Source organism: Ambystoma mexicanum, chromosome 3q (genome assembly GCF_040938575.1).
Source record: "Ambystoma mexicanum isolate Mex_15411 chromosome 3q, UKY_AmexF1_1, whole genome shotgun sequence".
NCBI lineage: Eukaryota > Metazoa > Chordata > Amphibia > Caudata > Ambystomatidae > Ambystoma > Ambystoma mexicanum.
Window position 1 is genome coordinate 252,701,730 of NC_090926.1, and position 20,611 is coordinate 252,722,340.

Consider the following 20,611-nt stretch of genomic DNA (forward strand, 5'->3'; position numbering starts at 1 on the left):
TTGGGTCCTCCGACGTATTCCAAATCTATGACAGGAAATCACCACAGCTGTGTTGCTTCTGAAAATTTTCTGAGTCCTGCGTCGATGATGTGGATACGCCGTCCTCGAGGGCCTCCGTCGAGCCGACGTCACCGGATGTTATAAGTAGGACGCACAACGCCCGTAGCCTCAGTTCTGTTTTTTCCACGAACATGTTCGCTTCGGAGATCTCGGCATGCCTCGGTTCTTCAGAGTTCTATTCTTTCCCTGTTAGTTTGTGAAGATTTCCTTGATGTCTTCGTCTTCTTCTACCCCGTGGCCTGGTTTCAAGAAGTGCCGGGACTGCGGTTCCAAGATGTCGCTCGCGGACCGCACGATGCCTGCCTCTGGTGCCTCGGTGAGGACCACGCTACGGACGATTGAGACGATTGCCAGTCGTTAACATTGAAGGCCTTGCGGGAGCGTAAGAAGAAGCTTTCTGTCGGTAAGGTGGCCAAGCCCCGGAAGTCGAAATCCACTGGGCTTTCGACTGACGATTCGAGGGGCGACTCTCCGCATCGTTGGCATAAGTCCAGGCGGTCTCGGTCCCGCAGTGAGTCCCGCCATTCCTCTGCCTCTTCGAGGTACTCAAGGCAGCGCCGTCACCGGTCGCCTTCCCCGTCCTCGTCCGAGGACTCCGCCCGTCGGCAGGTTGCTTGTCCCGACAAGCATTCCACTCCTGTGGAATGGGATTAATTTCGTAAGGAGATGATGGCGATTTTTCAGTTGCAGGGCTCCGTTCCGTCCGCGCTGTCGAAAGACACCGGCAGGGAACGTGCTAGAGATGCTGTTTGCACGCCTTCGGGCTCGAGAGGTCGTCACGATCACCAGGCACCTTTAAGGTCCCGGTCAGACAAGGTGGATTGCTCTAGCTATGCACGCTCCAGGTCCCGGTCCTCAGTGCCCTCGAGACCGTCGAAGGACTCTCTCGAGGCTCTGCCTCCGAGGAAGCCGTCAACGCAATCGGTGCCCAGGCTGTCGAAGGACACGGTCGGGGCTCTGCCCTCGAGGCCTGTGTCGATGCCTTTGGCGCCACGCTCGACGCAGATTCTGTCGACACCCTCTGCGCCTTTTGAGGAGGCTTTATCGGAGGTGCCCGGAGACCGGTGGAAACTCAGAGAAAGGCCCTGCTCAAGTCGGTAAGGCCTGTATTTGAGCCTTTTTCTGTGCCCTCATCCAGGGTTTTATTCCAGCCTCTGGAATACATCTCTGAGGTGGATGAAGGGTCTGATGAAGGTATGGTTCATGTCTGGTCATAGCCAGCTGGAAGACCTGCGTCAGTCTTTGCACAATGCCAGTGGTCTGGACACCGGAGGTTGAGTTCGGTAGACCTGAGCCTGGCACGCACGCCGAGTCCTCGTACCGGCACCTTATGTCGAGGGTGACTGAATATTTGGGGTTGTCTGTGCCCCTAGTGAATTTTCTGCAGGATGACCTCCCCCAACTGACCCGTTACTGCCATTCCATATGGCCTTGCAAAGAAGGGTGGCAGCGGCTTGGACTGCTCCGGAGAGTCTCCCGGCAGTGAGCAAGTCTTTGCCGAAAAAATACCGTCCAGCCAGTAGCAACCCCAGCTACTTGACTATGCACCCCACTCCGGAGAGTTTGGTGGTGCAGGCGGCTACGGCCCCGGCAAAACAGGCGTTGTACCCTACCATCCCTCCTGATAGGGACGACAAATGTTTTGATGGCTGGGCGAAGAAAGTGTTTTCTTCAGGGGGTATGGCTTTACAGGCAGCCAACTCTGTGTGTGCCTTAGCACGTTTCACGCATACTCTGTGGAATTGTCTCTTTGGCGGCTGAACATATTCCCGAAAGGGAGGAATGGGATGGCTTTCTTGCTCTTGTTCAGGATGGCAAGGATGCCATGTGTGAATCCGTTCAGTCGGGTCTGGACATTGCAGATTGCGTTAGCCGGTCCATGGCGGCGAGCACCGTAATGCGCAGATTTGCGTGGTTGCGAAACTCGGGGTTTGCTCCTGATGTACAGGCCCGGCTTCTTAACATGCCCTTTGATGGTGAACATCTTTTTGGCAGCAAGTCTGACAAGAGCCTTGAGAGGTTGCAGACCTCCAAAGCTGCAGCAAAGTCGTTGAACACTGCAGTTTGTGAACCTCCACCTTTTCGTCCTAGGGGACAGCAATGGTGGGGAGGTTCCTTTCGATATTACTCATCCTGTGGTAGATCGAGAGGAGCTGCAAGTCAAAGGGGCCACCGTAGGAGTACCAGAGGTGGAAAACAAGGTACTCGAGGTACCAAGGCCGCTTGGGCAGTTGCCTCTTTACCCTCAGGCTATGCCGCAGCAGCTTCAGCTCAGTCATGAGGCCATGTCCCATGGTTCGCCGGTGGGGGATGTTAGGCAGAAACCTGTGCAGTTACCTTAGGGACCACTGCAAAAGATTTAAGACTACAGGTGTTTGGCAGTAAACCAACTTGGTAGCAGTCTGTACCACACAGATTCGCATGGTGGCTGTGGCTGAGCAGTCAGACTTCCCTCAAGAAGAGTTAGGCAGTATAGGCACAGAGATACAGTAGCACAAGCAAACACTGACCAGAGCTTTGGTGTAAAAGTATATAATTATTTATTTAAAGACACACTTGTAAATTACACTAGCACAAAGAGGTAAGTAAATTCAGCACAGTCACACATATATATATATATATATATATAACCCTAATTACTTATTAGACAAGTCTTAATGAGAAACACCACTTATTTTCAGACAAAGGTGAGCGCTTAACATAAGTTGGCACTCTAATAAGTTATTAAGAAGGGAGGGAGAGTTATGGAAGCACACAAATTTCAATACTTTTCAAAGAACCACAGTAAGGCAGGATAGGCAGAGTTCTACTGGAGAGCAAGGAAGTCAATTGCAAGGCCCACTCTTGGAGAGAACAAGCAGAAGGGGTCCAGGTTCACACAGTGGGGGTATGCCCAAAGAGTCTTGTAGATAGTTTGCACACAAAGAATGAAATTAAAGTCAGGAAAAGTTAGCTAGGTTGTCCCAGGCCAGCCCAGGTTAGAAAGTCGAGGCTTTACTGTCACCCCGCACGATCTGTCACAAGGGAAGCCAGGCAGGACACAGTACCTTAAGTGGGAAGGAAGCTCCAGCGGGGGCAGTTGTTCCTGGCAGCGGGTGCAAGTCGGTGTTTCGTCCAGAAGAAGGTCTCGACGTGGAGGAAAGATGAAGGTTGTTGCACTGCCAGGGAAGAAACCAGCCGCAGAGTTCTTTGGTTAAATGGTACTACCCGTCTATTGGCGGTAGTGGTAAACCGTGGTATTCTGGTTGCCTGGGTGCTTGGCAGGGGCAAGGCGGCCACGAGATGCTCCAGGAAGGCGAAAAGAAGGCAAAACTGGTTATCCCCACCAGTCAAAGGAAGAAGACTCTCCGGACTGGAGATCTCTGTCGTCGGGAAACGTGGTGAGACAGTTCAGCAGGGCACCACCGGTGATGTTGTTGCAGGTCGGCTCAGCTTCTCCCTCCTCAGATTCTTAGGTCCTGGTGCGACTTCTGAAGTTCCAGTCCCCAAAGCCCTGCTTTTATGCAGAAAAACCCCATTCACTCAGCCCAGCTGTCACTCAAACATACTAAGTGGTGAGCCGGCCGGCTCACCACTTGGGCCAATCACACAAAAGTGCGACTTGAGTTGCCAAGGCAACTCAGTCCAGGGTGCCTAAACCCCCCTCCCACACATCCTGCTAACCCAGACAGAGTGGCACCACTTTGGAGGGCTTCTGTGGAAAAGCCCGCCAAAAAGTGGAACAAAGGGCTCAACTTGGGTTGGAGTCACAGAAGAGAATACAAACGCCATTTTAGAATCGAGTTCTGCCAAAAAATACCAACCGGTGAATTAATATTAAATAATTAAACTGGCGGTATGTTGGAGGCTATAGGAATTAAATAATAAAGTTGGTAGCCTCGAACAATGGGAAAATCCCATAGAGATATATTTGCGGTCGAATATAAAAAGTAGTATCCACTGCCACCAGCCAAAACTCGCTCAGGGGGGATGGAGACGTGCCCCCTCGAACAGACCCCGGGGCAATCGAATTGCCCCGACCGGTACGTCCACGATTTGATGGTTTGTACTGGTTTCTGTTCATAATTTGGGACTAGTAAAGCCAATGGTGACTTTACATGCCCTGGGAGACAGTAGTCAGTCCCAGGGTATGGAGTCTGTTTGGGGGTCGCTACGACACCCCTGGGTTACGGCACGGAGGGTGCTGTGTAACCCACATCAAAAACACATGAAACCCTATGGAGTAAAAGACCCCATAGCCCATCCAACACATGAAAAGACAAAGGAACACCTCAAATCATATCTAAGAGTGGGAGCAGAAGAGTCTCACTCTTACCAGGAGAAAAAAATAAACCCCAAAAATCCAGCAAAGCTGCTGGGGGACTCACTAGGTTTGGGAAATTAGCCTTATAGAGAATTCTCCCTAACAGGGGAAGACTGGTGCAGCATCTTATAGAATGGCGTGCCATTACTTAAGATGTGTGGGTTCTGGTGATCATAGCCCACGGCTGCTGTCTTCCTTTCCAGCAGAGGACTCACGACAATCCACCAGGTAATCTCTCTTTGAAGAGTCCAGATCCGCTTCTTGCGCAGGAAATGAAATCCCTGCTGGAGAAAGGCGCCATAGAACTGGTGCCTGTAGTGGAGAGGAACAAGGGATGGTATTCCCCTTATTTTTTGATTTCGTAGAAAGATGGAGTATTGAGACCCATCATGACTTGCGTGGTTTGAACAAGCTCCTCAGGAAGGACAAGTTCAAGATGGCTACTCTCTCTCAAGTCCTACAGGCCCTTCAACTTCAGGACTGGTGTGTGTCTCTCGACCTGAAGGACGCTTACTTTCATGTGCCGATCCATCCCAAGCACAAGTACCTGATGTTCGCGGTTGGCAACTTGCACTTTCAGTTTCGATCCTGCCGTTCGGATTGACCTCCGCCCCAAGGGTTTTCACCAAGCTCATGGTGGTGGTGGCAGCGTATTTCAGGAAAGGGGGATTGATGTCTACCCCTACCTGGACGAGTGGTTGATCAGGGCACGCTCTCCCGAGCAAGTCCTGGATCATCTGTGAGTCACCTGCCACTCCCTTCACAAGCTGGGCTTCTCCCTCAACTTAAAGAAGTCCCACTTGACGCCAACTCAGCGGCTCTAGTACATCGGAGCAGTGCTCGACACGTCCCTGGGGCAGTGTTTCCCTCCCCAGGTGAGGGCTCATCACATTCAGCAGATGGTGCACAAGTTTCAACATGCCCAGTGCCTCCCGGCGTTCGAGTTCTTGAGGTTGCTCGGCCTCATGGCATCCTGCATTCTTCTGGTGCCAGAGGCCAGGTTGCAGATGAGGAATCTTCAATGGGCTCTCAAGATGCAGTGGTCACAGTCCTCCGGCAATATGTCGGACCCTGTTCAGGTGCCACCCTCGGTCACCCAGGACCTTCTGTGGTGGGTTGTCGAAGGCAATCTGATGAGGCGGGGCTCCATTTTGGCTACCATGGCCGAAGGTAACAATAGTGATGGATGCATCCCTCACGGGATGGGGAACTAATGTCAACGAGTTGACAGTCGGCGGTCGTTGGTCTCTGAGTCCAGACTCCATATCAATCTGTTAGAGCTGAGGCCCATCAGGCTTGCCCTTAAGGCTTTTCTGCCTACTTTGCGAGGGAAGAATGTCCTGATTCTGACAGACAACACAGTGGCCATTCACTACCTCAACAAAAAGGGGGGGGGGGGCAGGGTCACTTTCTCTGTGCAGGGAGGCGATGCAGCTCTGGTTCTGGGCCATCCGGCAGGAAATTTCGACCTCGGCAGTTCATCTGGCTGGAGATGAAAAAGAAATGGCGGGCGCTCTGAGCAGGCAGAGCGCGATCTCTCACGAGTGGGAGCTGGCTCAGGAGATTCTCCTGGAGATCTTCGCCCTTTGGGGGGAACCCCACGAGTGGATCTCCTCGCCTCCAGTGTCAACCGGATGTGCGAAAGGTTCTGCTCGCTGGAATTTCCTCCAAGAGGAGCCTTAGGGGATGCGTTCGTGGTGGAGTGGTCTTTCCCACTGCTGTATGCGTTTCCTCCAGTCCCCGTCATCCCACAAGTGCTGCGGAGGTTACAGAGTTTCGGTTCTCTGATGATCCTCATTGCTCCGGCATGGGCCCGGAGAACATGGTACCCGGACCTTCTCGACTTGTCCATCTGCCCTCCACATCGTCTTCCCTACCAAGACGATCTGCTCTCACGGGAATGGGGGTCAGGTTCTCCATCCAGAGGTCAGATCCCTCAACCTTCACGCTTGGCTTCTGAAAGGTTGAGGTATAGGGATTGGGACCTCCCTGAAGACGTGATGGAGGTGTTGCTTTCGGCCAGACGGCCTGCAACTAAGTCCCTGTAACGTTGCCGTTGGAGAAAGTTCTGATCGTGGTGCAGGGTTTAGAATGTGGATCCTTTTTCATGTGACATTCCTGTGGTTCTGTCTTTTTTGCTTTCTTTAGCCCACAAGGGCCTGCAAGTGGGTACCATTAAAGTTTACCTGGCGGCGCTGTCCATATTTAAGCGCTCATCTGAGGAGTGTTCTTATTTCAAAATTCCTTTAATTTCTCAGTTTCTGAAAGGGCTCACTAATGTGTTTCCACTGTCACCTTTTCAGGTGCCCGGTTGGGATTTGAACCTTGTTCTAAAATTCCTAATGGGTGTTCCATTTGAGCCTTTACATTCTTGTCCTTTGAGACTGTTTACCCTTAAAACTGTATTTTTAGTTGCGGTTACTTCTGCTCGCAGAGTGAGTTGCAGGCACTTTCTGTTAAACCACCCTTCACAGTGTTTCATAAGGACATGGTTGTCCTTAGGGTTCATCCTACCTTTCTTCCGAAAGTGGTGTCGGAATTTCATTTAAGCCAGAAGGCCATTCTATCGGCAGTTTATCCTCCTCCACATCCTGGCAAGGAAGAGGAGAGGCTCCATAGGTTGGATCCTAGGCAAGCTTTAGGTTTCTACATTTCACGCATGTTCCGGGTCAGAATGGACGATCAGCTCGTTATAGGGTACGCTGGGAGGCGTATGGGACAAGCTGTTACTAAGCAGACTTTGTCTAGATGAATTATCTTGGCAATTCCTGAATGTTAACGCTTGGCGGTTAAGGACCCTCCGGTAGGCCTACGGGCCCATTCTACTAGGGATATGGCTGCCTCTACTGCCCTGCATAGGGGAGTTCCTATTCGTAACATCTGTGAAGCAGACACATGGGCTTCGGTCCATACTTTTGTAAGACACTACTCCCTAGAGTCTATCCATGGGCAGGATCTGGCCTTTGGCAAGGCGGTCCTTTATTCTGCAATTTGATTGGGCATTCTAAATTTCTATTTCTAAATTCTTTTCCCTCCTCCATGCATTGGTACTGCTTTGGGAGTCATAAATATGGAATACATCAGAGGACCCTCGATGAACAAGTTACTTTCTTACCTGGTAATGTTCTTTCGATGGGATGGTCCGACGACTTATTCCATATTGCTTCCTCCCTGCCTGCCCCGCTACAGAATTTCTTATGCGATTGCAGCTTACTTTTCCGCCAGGCTTTCTGTGGTCATTCTGGCAGAAGATTGGTGCCACACGTTCTGGGGAAAAAACTACAACTGAGGCTACGGGCGTCCTACTTATAACATCACTGACGTTGGCTCGATGGAGGCCCTCGAGGACGGCGTATCGACGCCATCGACGCAGGACGCAGACCCCGAAAATTTTCCAAAGCAGCACAGCTGTGGTGATTACATGTCATAGATATGGAATAAGGAAGTAACTTTTTCTTAATTTGCCAGGGCTTTAAAATCCACACAATACATGAACCACATTTCATTTCATTCAGTCAATACATTAGTGCTATTTTGCATTATCTAGATGTTTTTTTTTTAATAATTAGCCACAAATGATAAATAGCAATATGAACTTTTTGGCTGTCTGTGTTGAGACAGTAGGCCCAGAAATGCTCACTCTTAATAAATTCCAAGTTATAAACCAGTGGTCCCAGCCATAAATATATTCTTGACCCAATGTCCTGCATTCGGTGAGAATATGTTTAGCTGTCTCTGGGTATAGTGTATTATGACGCAATCAACAATATCTGTCTTTTTTAAGCAGTCCCAACTGTGGACCCGTTACTGTTAATATCTGTAACTGATTTATCCTCAGTCTTAGCCGAAATGCCTGCATACCCATGTTTGGGCATTGTCTAAGGTAGGCTTGAGGCTGCAGGTACCATCACATTTAAAGCTATGTCAGCAGGGCACACACTCCAGGAGTGAGCTGTTTGGCAGCATTTGCTGCTTCTGTGATGGCCTTGCAATACAGGTTCTTTCTCCTCTTGTTAAAGCCCAGCTGGAAGTTGCACAAAAAAAGGGGAGGGCGAGTTCTGCAACGTGTAATTAAGCATTGACTGATATTTAAAGCTTGTGTGCAATGGGCGAACTGCACGTCATGATGTTTTGAAGTACTGGCATGTAGCGCCATATTTAAGTGTATACATTCCAATAATAATGTTGAGGCAACAACCCCATTCACGAGTCCAAGCCATGATTAGCCAAAGAGCATGACATCTTAAACAAGCAGGTCATTTCCAATACACCAGTGCAAATCGTAAAATAAATAAACAAACAGATTAAAATGGAAAGTAACTACTATAAAGATAAAGACAAAAGGATGATCAGAAGCATTAATGCAAAGCCGGATATAATGTGATAGGACAGTACAAAGAAGAAATGCTGATAAAATAAAGAAATATGAAGTAAAAAAGCATGAAAAATATAGGAAATGAGAAGTAACTAGAACAGAACTAATAAAATCAATTCTAAATATACTAATCCCGTGAAGGGAAAACCCATAGATATTTCACCTGTACATCTACAAATTTAAATGGCATCAGAATGTTAAAATCAAGTACAAATTAACCTAATGCCATCTTAATGTGATACATTATAATATGAGACTACATTCAAATTACCAAATGGTGTCAACTCAAAATAAATCAGACCGTCATGATTGTGAAGCCTCCACTTATTACAGTCTAGTTTAGAGGAATGCACCAAGGTAGAAGTCTTCATTAAGATCTCTCGGATAGAGTGGGTCAATTTTTTCCATCCAGAAAAGTTCACGTAACAATTTCTTATTGAAATCGCCTCCTTCGAGGCCTGTTGACCACCTCAAAGATCACGCACCTCATCTGGGCAATTGAATGTCTATTTTCCATGAAATGTGTGGCAACAGGTGATTTGTCATTTCTCAAGCCTACATGGATATTTCACTTACGGATCGATATATCCGGAATTTTGTATTTTTGAATGAATGACTATATACACTGTTTTACAGCTCTCATTTAATTGTTGCTCTTGAAAAAGGGTTTATCCTGAAACATGTCAAGCTCTTTATTTCTACAGTTTAAAAATGTAATCATGATGATTTAATTTTCATGTTTTGATTTATGCTGAATTAATTCTGTATACTTTGACTGTCTATATGTCCCTACTCGGGGCACTTCGTTTTTGCAGCTTCTTCATTTCCAACCCCAGTGCCAGCATTGTACACTCTCCCCTCACACCTAGTGTGGCTTTTGGTAGAGCATGACTTCTGGAGCCAGCTTTCCTAGCCCACCTGCGAATGCAGGCTACCGCAACCAGTTGGGGAGGTGGGAAGAACAGGTTAGCAGAAATAGCATTTCATTAGCCAGATTTATTGTCCTATTTTATGTAATGTAGCATTAGGCACACATTGTTACACTAAATCATAGTGTTTGTGTGCTTACTTGATAACATGCAGCGCTTGGTTTCCTGCTTTTGGCCTTCCGTTGTGGGATTCCTGATCTGTGCACTGTACAGGTGCTGGTGTAGAGAATGTTCCCATCATGAGAAAGAATCCTAACATCACATCCTGTCTCATGAATGTATAAAAGGCGACATGGCCAATGTCCTGTGACCCATTTGCATGTAGGATCAACTAAGGACTACAAGAGGACAGTGCTTGCCTTTTCTCTCGGCAGGGTAAGTGTACAATGTTAAAAAGGAAATTTTTGTTTTGTAATTAAGATTTCCTAAAAGACGCTCATATAGCTGTGAGTCCTTATTGAGTACCAGATGGCACACGTGTCATTCATCGGACGAGAAGTCCTCGGTCCATTACGTCTCAGCACAACAGGCAGTCATTGTCTGCACTCACTCCTTCTGTTCAGGGACGTCTTAAGAATTTTAAGGGCCTGGGACACAGACAAATTTGGGCCCACGTTAAACCAAAGAGAGTGAAGGGTTACTGTCACAACCCACAAGTAGCTGGATGCTGCAATCCACAATCAAAACATAGTATGCAAAGGCACTTCCCTAAAGTCTCCTTGTCACCTTCATCCATGCTCCAACCAGAATAATACTATAATGCAGAACACAGATTGGAAGTCATCAGAAAAATATACTGGATTCTGTACTGTGCATCTGCTCTAGCACACATACAATAATAGATCTATTGCACTCTGCACACCCTAAATTCAATGGTTATTAAGTAATTTAATATACCTTATAGATTGTAAATTTATCATAAATCCAGGTGCAGGGGAGAAAAGACTCCCCTGCCAGATGTGCAGCAAATGAACATGTAGTTGAGTGAGTTCCCTAAACGGGAAAATCCCGTCCCCTGCACACTTTCTTGAGCTAATTGTCAAATATCTTAACCGACATGTTCAGATGACAATTTTTGGAACATTGAAGATAGTCATATTTTTTGTTGTTGGTAATAACAGATTTCAATTGTCAAAGTGAAATAAACTTGTGTATTCATTCAATACAATGCGTTTGTACAAGATAATTTTTAATAATAAAATATAAAGTGGGGTGTCCCAATGCGTTTTGAGAGAATCTCTCCATCAGGGGGCATTTTCTTATTGTCTACAAACAATCCAGAAATAATTACTGTAAATATACTTTAATGATCAATGCACTATATTATTTACATAATGTGACCTTAGTAATCTTATAGAAAATACCTCTTATATACCGGAATCCTCCGAAAATACACAATAAACACGTTTTTTTAATAATTCACTGGTGTAGTTCTTCCTATTGAGAATGGAATAATCAAAATCAATTACCTTATTCATTCAATCATGATATAAGAAGAAAATATTGAACAAACATTGGAATATCTTGCAAACAGATGAGATATTGAATAAATACATTGAAGAGAAACCGACAATGCTTTTCAGAAAAGCACCCACTCTGAAGCAGAAATTGAGCCCTAGTCACCTAAAGAATTCAATGAAAAGCAATCTCAGTGGATTTTTGAAAGTGACGGCACCCACAGGATCTTACAAATGTGGCAAGTGCACAGTTTGCACTCAGATGCTAAATGGTACAAAACAGATTAAATTGCCAACCGGGAAAATGCAAGACATTAAGCCATTCATCAACTGCAAAAGAAAATATGTGATTTATGCAATACAATGTGTGTTGTGGCAAGAAATATATTGGCAGCACAATAAGAGAATTAAAAACTCGCATTATGGAACACTTCAGAGCAATCAAAAATGGAGATGCCAGATACCCTATGGCCACCCATTGTACACAAGAACAAAGCCAATTAGACATTAAGGACATCAAATTCTTTGGCATCAAAAAAATTGAACAACCAGAAAGAGGAGGAGATAGAGAACTTTTAATGCGGAGGAGAGAATCGAAATGGAGCTGTATTCTGGACACATGTTATACTGGTTTGAATACAGAACCTGAGAAGGCCCATTGGCCTTAAAAAAAAATATGGTAAAAATGTGCAAATTCACCTCTAAAAATGCGTATGCTTATTTGCATTATATTCATTCAGTTCTATATAAGAATTTGGAATTCTGAATTTCAACTAAGAGTGGGTCTCAAGTCCACCCAAATATAGGCCAAATTAGTATTTTTGGCAGATGCTCAGAAAACATGCAATTGCATAATGGCACGTTTAAGAGCATTAAAATAAAAACATAATTTTTAGTGTGTTTAAAGAGAATCAGGTACAACAATTACTCAAAACACCCAGAAGTACACACATAGTCAATCCAAGATACGCCACTTCAAAATGGCCACCGCACGCATTGACGCATATGACGTCATCGGGGCACGCTAACGCGATGACATCACGCGTGATGCGTTACAGGCCATAAATAGCGAGAAATCGAGACAGCAAGATCCATCACGGATCCGGAAAGCATCAAGGCAATCGTACCTTGCTGTGGGTGACAACCTCAAGACTAGCAACAAGGTAACACTCGAACTTCCTTTGACCCCATCTTTTGCACTCTCTTCTCGTTCATTTTTCACCTAATTTCTGGCTTTCTGAATGATACCATGTTCAGAATAGCAAGCCATGGGGAGGTTAGGTGACATTCCAGACAGTCCATGTAAATACTTTGTTTTTCAAAAAAACAAATCCCCAAGTATATAGTGGGCTAATACCCTTTCTTTTTCTTTTACTTTGTGGATTGAGGTTTTATAAGCAGTCTGAAAACAAGGGATTCAGTAAATAATCTACCACTATGTGCACTCTTTCACAGATTCAACTTCCCAGAAATACCAAAATATACCTTAAAAAGTGAATGATTAGCACAACTCAAATAACTAAAACCAAGGAAACTGAAACAAGTGTGAGTGGACATACTTATTTTGAGAAAAAGGCCCTCTTTCTACAATCAGATATGAATGTTTTCTTTTGTGTTAATACTGTCCTCAGTTTAGAATATGAAACAAATTAGAACATATTTTTTCACATTTCTCTTTTGGTTTAGAATCTCTCCTGAGGAACCACAGCTAAAGTTGTGGGGAAACACGTGTTGGGAGATAATGTACAAAATGATAATCTAAATCATGGAACTCTGTACATGTGTATGAAATTAATACATGGAAAACCACAACTAAGCACAAAACTGTGCACAAAGAAATTATGCAATATGGACAATGTATATGTTTAAATGTATGAAATGAATACATGAAGAATTTTATATATGTACAAAATAAACCAAATCACATTGGAAAATTGACAAATTTATTCTGGGGATCACACTATACAAGAGTACCAAACATATAATTAAAAATTAGGTTCCATATTGTTTCAGCCATAATACAGGCACTCAGAGTGCAGATCCTGGAACCACAAATTAAAGCAGCACCAAAGATTCGCTCTATGAGAGGAATAAAAACTGACAAAGGCTGAACATTTTTTTTTTTTGCATATTGTATATGGAGATGGCAATCTTCTCTCATCTGCATACTGGAATTCTTGCATTCCCTATTCTGTGCGCACACAATTCTTGATCTCCTTTAAAAATAGATTCCTTATTAAGTGGTTTATATTCCATAAGATATTATCTGTCTGTCTTCAACCATACATCTGCGACCATTGCGAAATTCACTCACCTCACTTTAGAGCAACCTGTGTGTGGTTACTGATATACGTGACTCTTCAGCAGTTCCTTCAACTATTGGATTCTTTTTCTCTAAAAACAATAAGACCTCTGTCTATTAGACTTATGGTGAATTGTTCTGTATATTGTATATGGAGATGGCAATCTTCTCTCATCTGCATACTGGAATTCTTGCATTCCCTATTCTGTGCGCACACAATTCTTGATCTCCTTTAAAAATAGATTCCTTATTAAGTGGTTTATATTCCATAAGATATTATCTGTCTGTCTTCAACCATACATCTGCGACCATTGCGAAATTCACTCACCTCACTTTAGAGCAACCTGTGTGTGGTTACTGATATACGTGACTCTTCAGCAGTTCCTTCAACTATTGGATTCTTTTTCTCTAAAAACAATAAGACCTCTGTCTATTAGACTTATGGTGAATTGTTCTGTAGTAGTTATCTGTTGATTTTTTTTTTAGCAGGGATGGTACTTCCCTCATTGGCGCTCAAGTTGGAAATCCAAATTCCTAAGAATGAATGTATTGCAGAAGTGTAAGTGGAGGTAACTGAGGCGTTGTGAAACCATAGAGTTTCCTACTGGTAGGGCTCCCCCCCGATGATATTCAAGAGCTGGGGATGTATGCCTGGTGAGCCGGGCTACGGCTTAGCAAATGAAAGCCCCGGTCATACATGGCCTGAGGTGCCAGAAGCTTTAACTACGCCGAATGGAAACACTGAAGGAAACTTTTTTGGAGATAACTCGCACTCTCAGGGGGTTTGATGTGCTGCGCTGTTGCAGTGACAGTCGCATGACCTAAACACTATGATATAATAGCTATGGATCAATTGTTGTTGCACACCAAGCAGATCCTTGGGCCTGATGGGCCGAACCACTACATTAGACCACAAGACCCTTGCATTCTTGAGAGGCCCTCCCCAACTGTATTTCCTGAAGGAACATTGCAATATTACTTTTGCTTTGTGGTCAGTGACTTGGGCTTGCTAGTAGCTTTTTGTTGTTGCTCTGCAGGGTTTGCCTTATTTCTGGAGATACTTCTCTATAAAATACTGACCTATCAACAATGGCGATCACTGACAACATAGCCACCTTGTTTTCTGTGGCCTGAGTTGTTTGCACCCGCTTCCCCCACTAGTGTGACCTAAAACTCTCTGATGTGAGTATATTGTGGAATATCAAGCCCCTTGCAGGTCCTATGGTCTGCGCACCTCTAGTAGGAGATACTTGCTACCCTATGACAATACTATAACAGGGTGTTCTGAGCAGCTTGGTACTGGTTTGTGTGTCTGGCTGGGGGCATTACGGTGCACACTTTGGCTGGCTGGGGGTACCTGCTGGATCACTGCGCGCTGTTGTGCCAAACCTTTGAAGTCAGCCTCAACATTTGCCATCTGAAAGGTAGCTCCTACGTGCTGACTGTCCTGGGGCCGCCAGCAGGCACATTCCAGTTGTTGGTGAGTCTGGACCGGGAACGTTGAAACCTCTTGCACTTGGTGGGTTTGTTCCGACTAGACCCTCCAGATAATGCAGCTCACTCTGTTCCCACATCTGCCCACTCTGCCTGACATGTTGCCCCCAAAAAATAAAAACAAGGACTTGATAATTGATTTCTTTGTTTAGTTTATTATTTGTATAGCGCACCTAACCCTGAGGTATCTGGCCGCTTGAGCATAGGTGAATTTGTTACAAGTACATACAGATAGATAATGACAAATGGCTTGGTGACCAGGTTACAGAGTGATCAACATGCTAGTATTAGGAATACGTACAAAGAAACTGTAGCAACTGAGGAACAGTCCCCAGTAGGCTGTGAGGCAAAGTAAAAAGAATCAGCACAGCTACAAGCAGATATGCATAGTGTTACAGCAGGGGCTGGTTTAACTGACCAGAAAAGCTGGTCTCACAGAGGCCATACATAACAGTAGTAGGATCAGCAGCACAGCAATAGGGGGTGGTTGTTGGGATTAGGAAGTGGATTCAGTAGAAGCGGATGCGGTGTACGTTAAGCTAATGTTGCTGGGCAAAGAGCCAGTCTTTCACTTTGACTCTCAAAATCCGAAAAGAAGGTTCAGCTCTGATCGCTGTAGGGAGAGAGTTCCAGCACATAGTAGCTAACACCGGGAAGCTGGACCCCCTAGTAGTTTTCAATTTGAACTTAGGGATGTTAAGACAGTGTAGGTAGTGAGATTTTGTGGGTCTAGAAGGTTGGTTCATAGGGAATTTGTCACAGGTATTAAGGGGCTGTGTTTGACCGGTATTTGTGTATGATGACTAGTGTGCGCAGCAAGATTCTGTCACGCACTGGTAGCCAAAGTGTGTCAAATCTAATGGCGGAGATATGATTAAAACGCTGGATATTTAAGACAGATCTAAGGGCATTGTTCTGTAGGACTTGTAATTTATTCCAATTGTGTACAGTAGAGCCTAGGAGTAGAGTATTACAATATTGCAACTTAGACAAAATCAAATCCCTGGCTAGCGTAAAACAGCTATTCATTGACCGATAAGTGAACCAAGCCAAACATCTGGATCGTCCCCAGAGATCAGCTACTGAGCGGAAGGTCACTCTGCCAATAGATTCGACCATGCAGGAGAATAGAGTCCTTGACGCCATTGCTGCCCTTAGATCCTCATTGGAAAACAGGATAGATGTGGTCAAGGTAGATGTACAACTACTTCGGCAGGACGTCCGATCCCTGGCAGAGAGAGGCACCACTGCAGAATCACTGCTGGAAGAAACCGCAACCACGACTGGGGAGCTCACGACGCGACTGAAGGTGCTGGAGACGCGGAGTGCAACGCTGGAACTGTGGGCTGAGGAGGCCGAAGGTAGATCTCACAGGAACAATGTCTGGATACTTGGGCTCCTAGAGGACACGAAGGGCTCGGACCCAACTGCTTACATTGAAAATGTGCTGCTCCAGGAAATTGGCCCTGGGAAACTATTGCAGGGGTTTGTGGTGGAGAGGGCTTCACTTTTTCATATTAAGTGGGTATGAAGATCCGTTGGCCACTGGGTGGACTCAGCCGACCCCGACTCGGTTCATACTTGGCACCTCCCTGTTGTTGGTGCTTCACCTTGTACACCTTGGCCGTAATGGAGGTACAGGTTCGTCTGAACACAACTACTGTGTTAGACCATGTTCGATCCCCAGTTTCGGGGAATTGCTCTTTGGTTCATGTTGGAAGGCTTGTGATATATTTTAGACAAGAAGGGGTGGCTGCACTGAGGAAGTGGCTGTGTACTAAACATGCTTGCATTGTCTTCACTGGCTGGGTTGATGGGTGGCGGTTGTGGTATAGCATGATTGGATGTGGAGTAGACCATTGGGGAACCAAGTTGGCAGGTGTAGTGGCAATCATCTATGTCACAAGTTAAGGTGCTGACTTGGGACGTAAGAGAGTTGGGGTCATATATGCGTAAGAACAGGGTATAATCCTACCTGACACGTAGGGGGATTTCTATAGCCTTACTTCAGTAGACCGGTCTACTGGCTGAAGATCAGGCCACACTTATAGTTCGCTGGTGGGGCTCGGACTACGGTGCTCCGTACTCCAAATTTGCGTGAGGGGTATTTATAGGGATAGACGGGAAAATACCATTTCAAGAACTGGAGGTGGTGAGACAATATGAAGGGAGGTATTTGATTTTGCAGGGCCACCTAGATTAGACAGAAATGTATTGTGAACTCTTACTTTCCAAATCAGAAGATAGCAGATCATTTTCGCATGCTCTGTGGTCATATTGCCTCTAGACTTGATGTTTTTTTTATATGGGGAGGTGATTTCAACTGTGTGAAAGATGTTGGGCTTGATGGAACCTCTTTTCCCGGCTGTGGCCCTTCCGCAGCTACTATCGCCCTGAATTAAACGTTATCTGAACTAGACTTGGTAGATGTGTGGAGAAAGCTGCTCCCAAACACTAGGGCCTATTCGTTTTATTCATCCCCACACAAGGTGCCGACTAGGATCGATTACTTATTTGTAGGTGCGGAGCATTTGGTTGATTACATGGGAGGCCAGTGGGGAATGATCCGATATTGTGCGGCCAATATATTCTGCACTAACAAATTCAACCAAATGCTCTGCTCCCAGGCCCCCTATCCCGATGTGGCGTATGCCTACATAGGCTCTGGGTGATCCTATTTTTTGTGACAAATTACAGGATACCTTAGAAAATGTCTGGAAGATAATAATGGCATCGTGAATAGCAGGGGTATTTTCTGGGAGGCCATGAAGGTGCTATTTGGAGGAGAAATCCAACCTAGTGCAGGAGGCATCCGCTGGCAACTGCAGGAAGACTTGGAGGTCATGGAGAATAGTATAAACACATTGTAGGCTGCACACTCAGGATCAGGTCCTGTTGAAAGGGAACCAGCCCTAAAACACTCTCAATGCTTACACGCATGGGAGAGATTATCTACTTTAGCCTGGTTGTGCAAACGTGAATGGCCTGGACCCTTGACTACACTATTACAAGATGAATGTGGTGAATTGTGGCGCTCCCAGGCTACAATTTGTGACATCTTCACAACCTTTTACACATTTTTATCCAGCCATGATACTTTAGTACCCCCTGACAGGATAGCTGACGCATTTTCATTAATTCGACTCCATAAACTCAGTGCATCCCTAGATCAACTCATCACGGTGGATGAAATCAATGAAGCAATCCCCTCTTTCTACTAGTAAAACACTGGGAAGTGATGGCCTCCCGGCAGAATTTTATAAACTAGCTCCACCCTGACCTCAGCATTAAGTCTGAGGAGGCATATGAAAGTGGCATCCTTCCAGCTAGCATGATGGAGACATTGGTGATACCTATTATCAAACCTGGGAAGCCTGCAGAGAGGTGCAACTCTTATTGCCCCCTGGCTATATTGAATTGCGATGTGAAACTACTCACAATGGTGCTAGCTGCTCAGTTGCGTAGGAATATCAACTCCATCATACATACAGATCAAGCTGGGTTTGTGCCAGGTCGTAACACTACCCTGGACCTTTAACGTTTACAGCATGCTATTGATCAAACTAATCTCCTGAACGACAGCTGTGTTATTGCATCTCTTGATGCTGTCAAAAGCCTTTGATTCCATCTACTGGAAGTGGATGGTGGCTGCTTTGAGGGGGTTTGGAGATGGATTCTTTCGTTGGATGAAGTTACTTTACTCGTCCTCATCGGCTAGAGTGAAATCGGGTAGACGGGTATCCTCTTGGGACATACGGAGGGGTACTCGCCAGGGATGCCCACTTTCCCCAATGTTGTACATACTTGCTTTGGAATCTATAGCTGTGTATCTACGGCAGGAATATCTGGATGCTGATATCAGTGTGGGCGGGTTTACGCATCTTATCTCGTATGCGGATGATGTACTTTATCAGCTCCAACATAACTTGCCCACTGTCTTCAGTGAGTTTGCTAGGGCATATGGGACCTCCTTTAACAAACAAAAGTAATGTCTTTTCTCCCTGGCAGGGCTACCTGGGAAGGGTAGTGAGATTCTCCCTGATCTGCACTTTGGATGGGAGTCTCATTCTTTTAGATACTTGGGTATTCATATTGCATACACACCATGGGAAACGTATGTGTGTAATACGCTTAAAGCAGTAGAGGGTATTAGGAATTCTATGGCTTTTTGGTCTAGACTACCACTCTCCCTCATGGGCAGGGTTGCCCTAATGAAGATGATTGTTCTCCCTAGGCTGCTGTACCGTTTTACTAATGTCCACTATTATATAGAGGCAGCTTTTTTCTGCTCTCTTGGTGTCTTGCTGAGAGGGGTTCTGTGCGACATAAACTGGCAATGAATATGTTGTGCCTGCCCTACAGAGATGTCGGGGTGCAATTTTGCAAAATTGGAACTTTATTATTTGGCAGCCCAGCAGAGTTTTGTTGCAAAATGGCTGTCCAATAATTCCACAACTGAATCTTAATTACTGCGGACACTCGTAAGACCTGCCTGGTTTAAGGAAATTCTCTGCCTCCTGAGAGGATGCATCAATCCCCAGCCTTTGCTGGTGAAATTGGGCGTTCAGACCTGGAATAGGGCATTGAAATTACTTGGAGTGCGTCACCCCTATTCATCAAATATCCTGATAGTCACAGGCGAATGCACAAATGCGAGTGAGCTTACCGCTGTGAGACGATGGGAAGCCTTCGGCGTATCCGTCTGGGTGGACATCTATGACAATGGGAGGTTCAGGGACTTGGAAAGTCTGTTGCTGTGGGAGGGTCTACCTAAGGGTCAGTTCTTGAGGTATATGAGGGTGGGGAAGACAGCTAGATCCCAATGGGATGCATGGCCTGCTGAGCTGGAGGAAAAAAACTACTTCTGGCTCTACTGTACACTCTAGAGGATGGTTGGAGACCTGTTTCTAGACTGTAAGAATGTCTACTAAAGGGGACTGCCAATAGAAATGTGAGACTGAAGGTGCGCTGGGAGACTGATGTTAACACCGACATATGTGACACACAATGGGATCGATTTTTTACAAAGAAGGTCTCCCGAAATGTGAGATTGCAATTGCTTCAAATCAATATACTCCATCGTAACTATATGACCCCCAGCAGGGTGGCTAAATTCACCCCGAATGCTACATCTGCCTGTCCCTGGTGTGAACGAGAAGGTGCGGACTTGATGCATATGTTTTGGAAATGTACGAAGGCACAGGGATTTTGGGCTCAAATTGAACAGGCTTGCACAGCGGCTGGGATTACCAGGTATCATTGGAGCCCACTTGAATGTTTATTGGGTAAATATCCTAGGCCAAGCAAATATAAGTATGTCATCAAATGTATGGCCCTGGCATGCGTTTTGGCTAAGCGGCGCCTGTCTATGGCCTGAAAACACAAAAAAGGTCTGCAATATGTATTGTGGCGCAACTACTTTCAAACTTGGTGTGAAGCAGTGAAGATAGTGTGGTTGGGGGAATTGCGAATGCATGAGAACTATTCATCTGATGATTTTGAGGCCTGGAAGCTGCTGACTCTGACAATGTTCCACTCCTCGGATGATAAGCCACCCTGAATGTTATACCAGTGCTAAAAAAACATGCAAATGTTGCCTCTGCAAGTGCTGACAGTCCGTATGATTCATTGATGCACTCCACTGTGCCGGTGCATCCACTGAGATCCCCTGTGACGCAATGATCACTGGTA

The 20,611-nt window shown here is 45.6% G+C and overlaps 1 protein-coding gene across 4 annotated transcripts in view; it reads left to right on the forward strand.

The window, feature by feature from the left end:
- Window positions 1-20,611, forward strand: part of BAZ2A (bromodomain adjacent to zinc finger domain 2A) — a 2,136,751-nt gene that overhangs the window by 575,894 nt on the left and 1,540,246 nt on the right. The window lies entirely within an intron of this gene.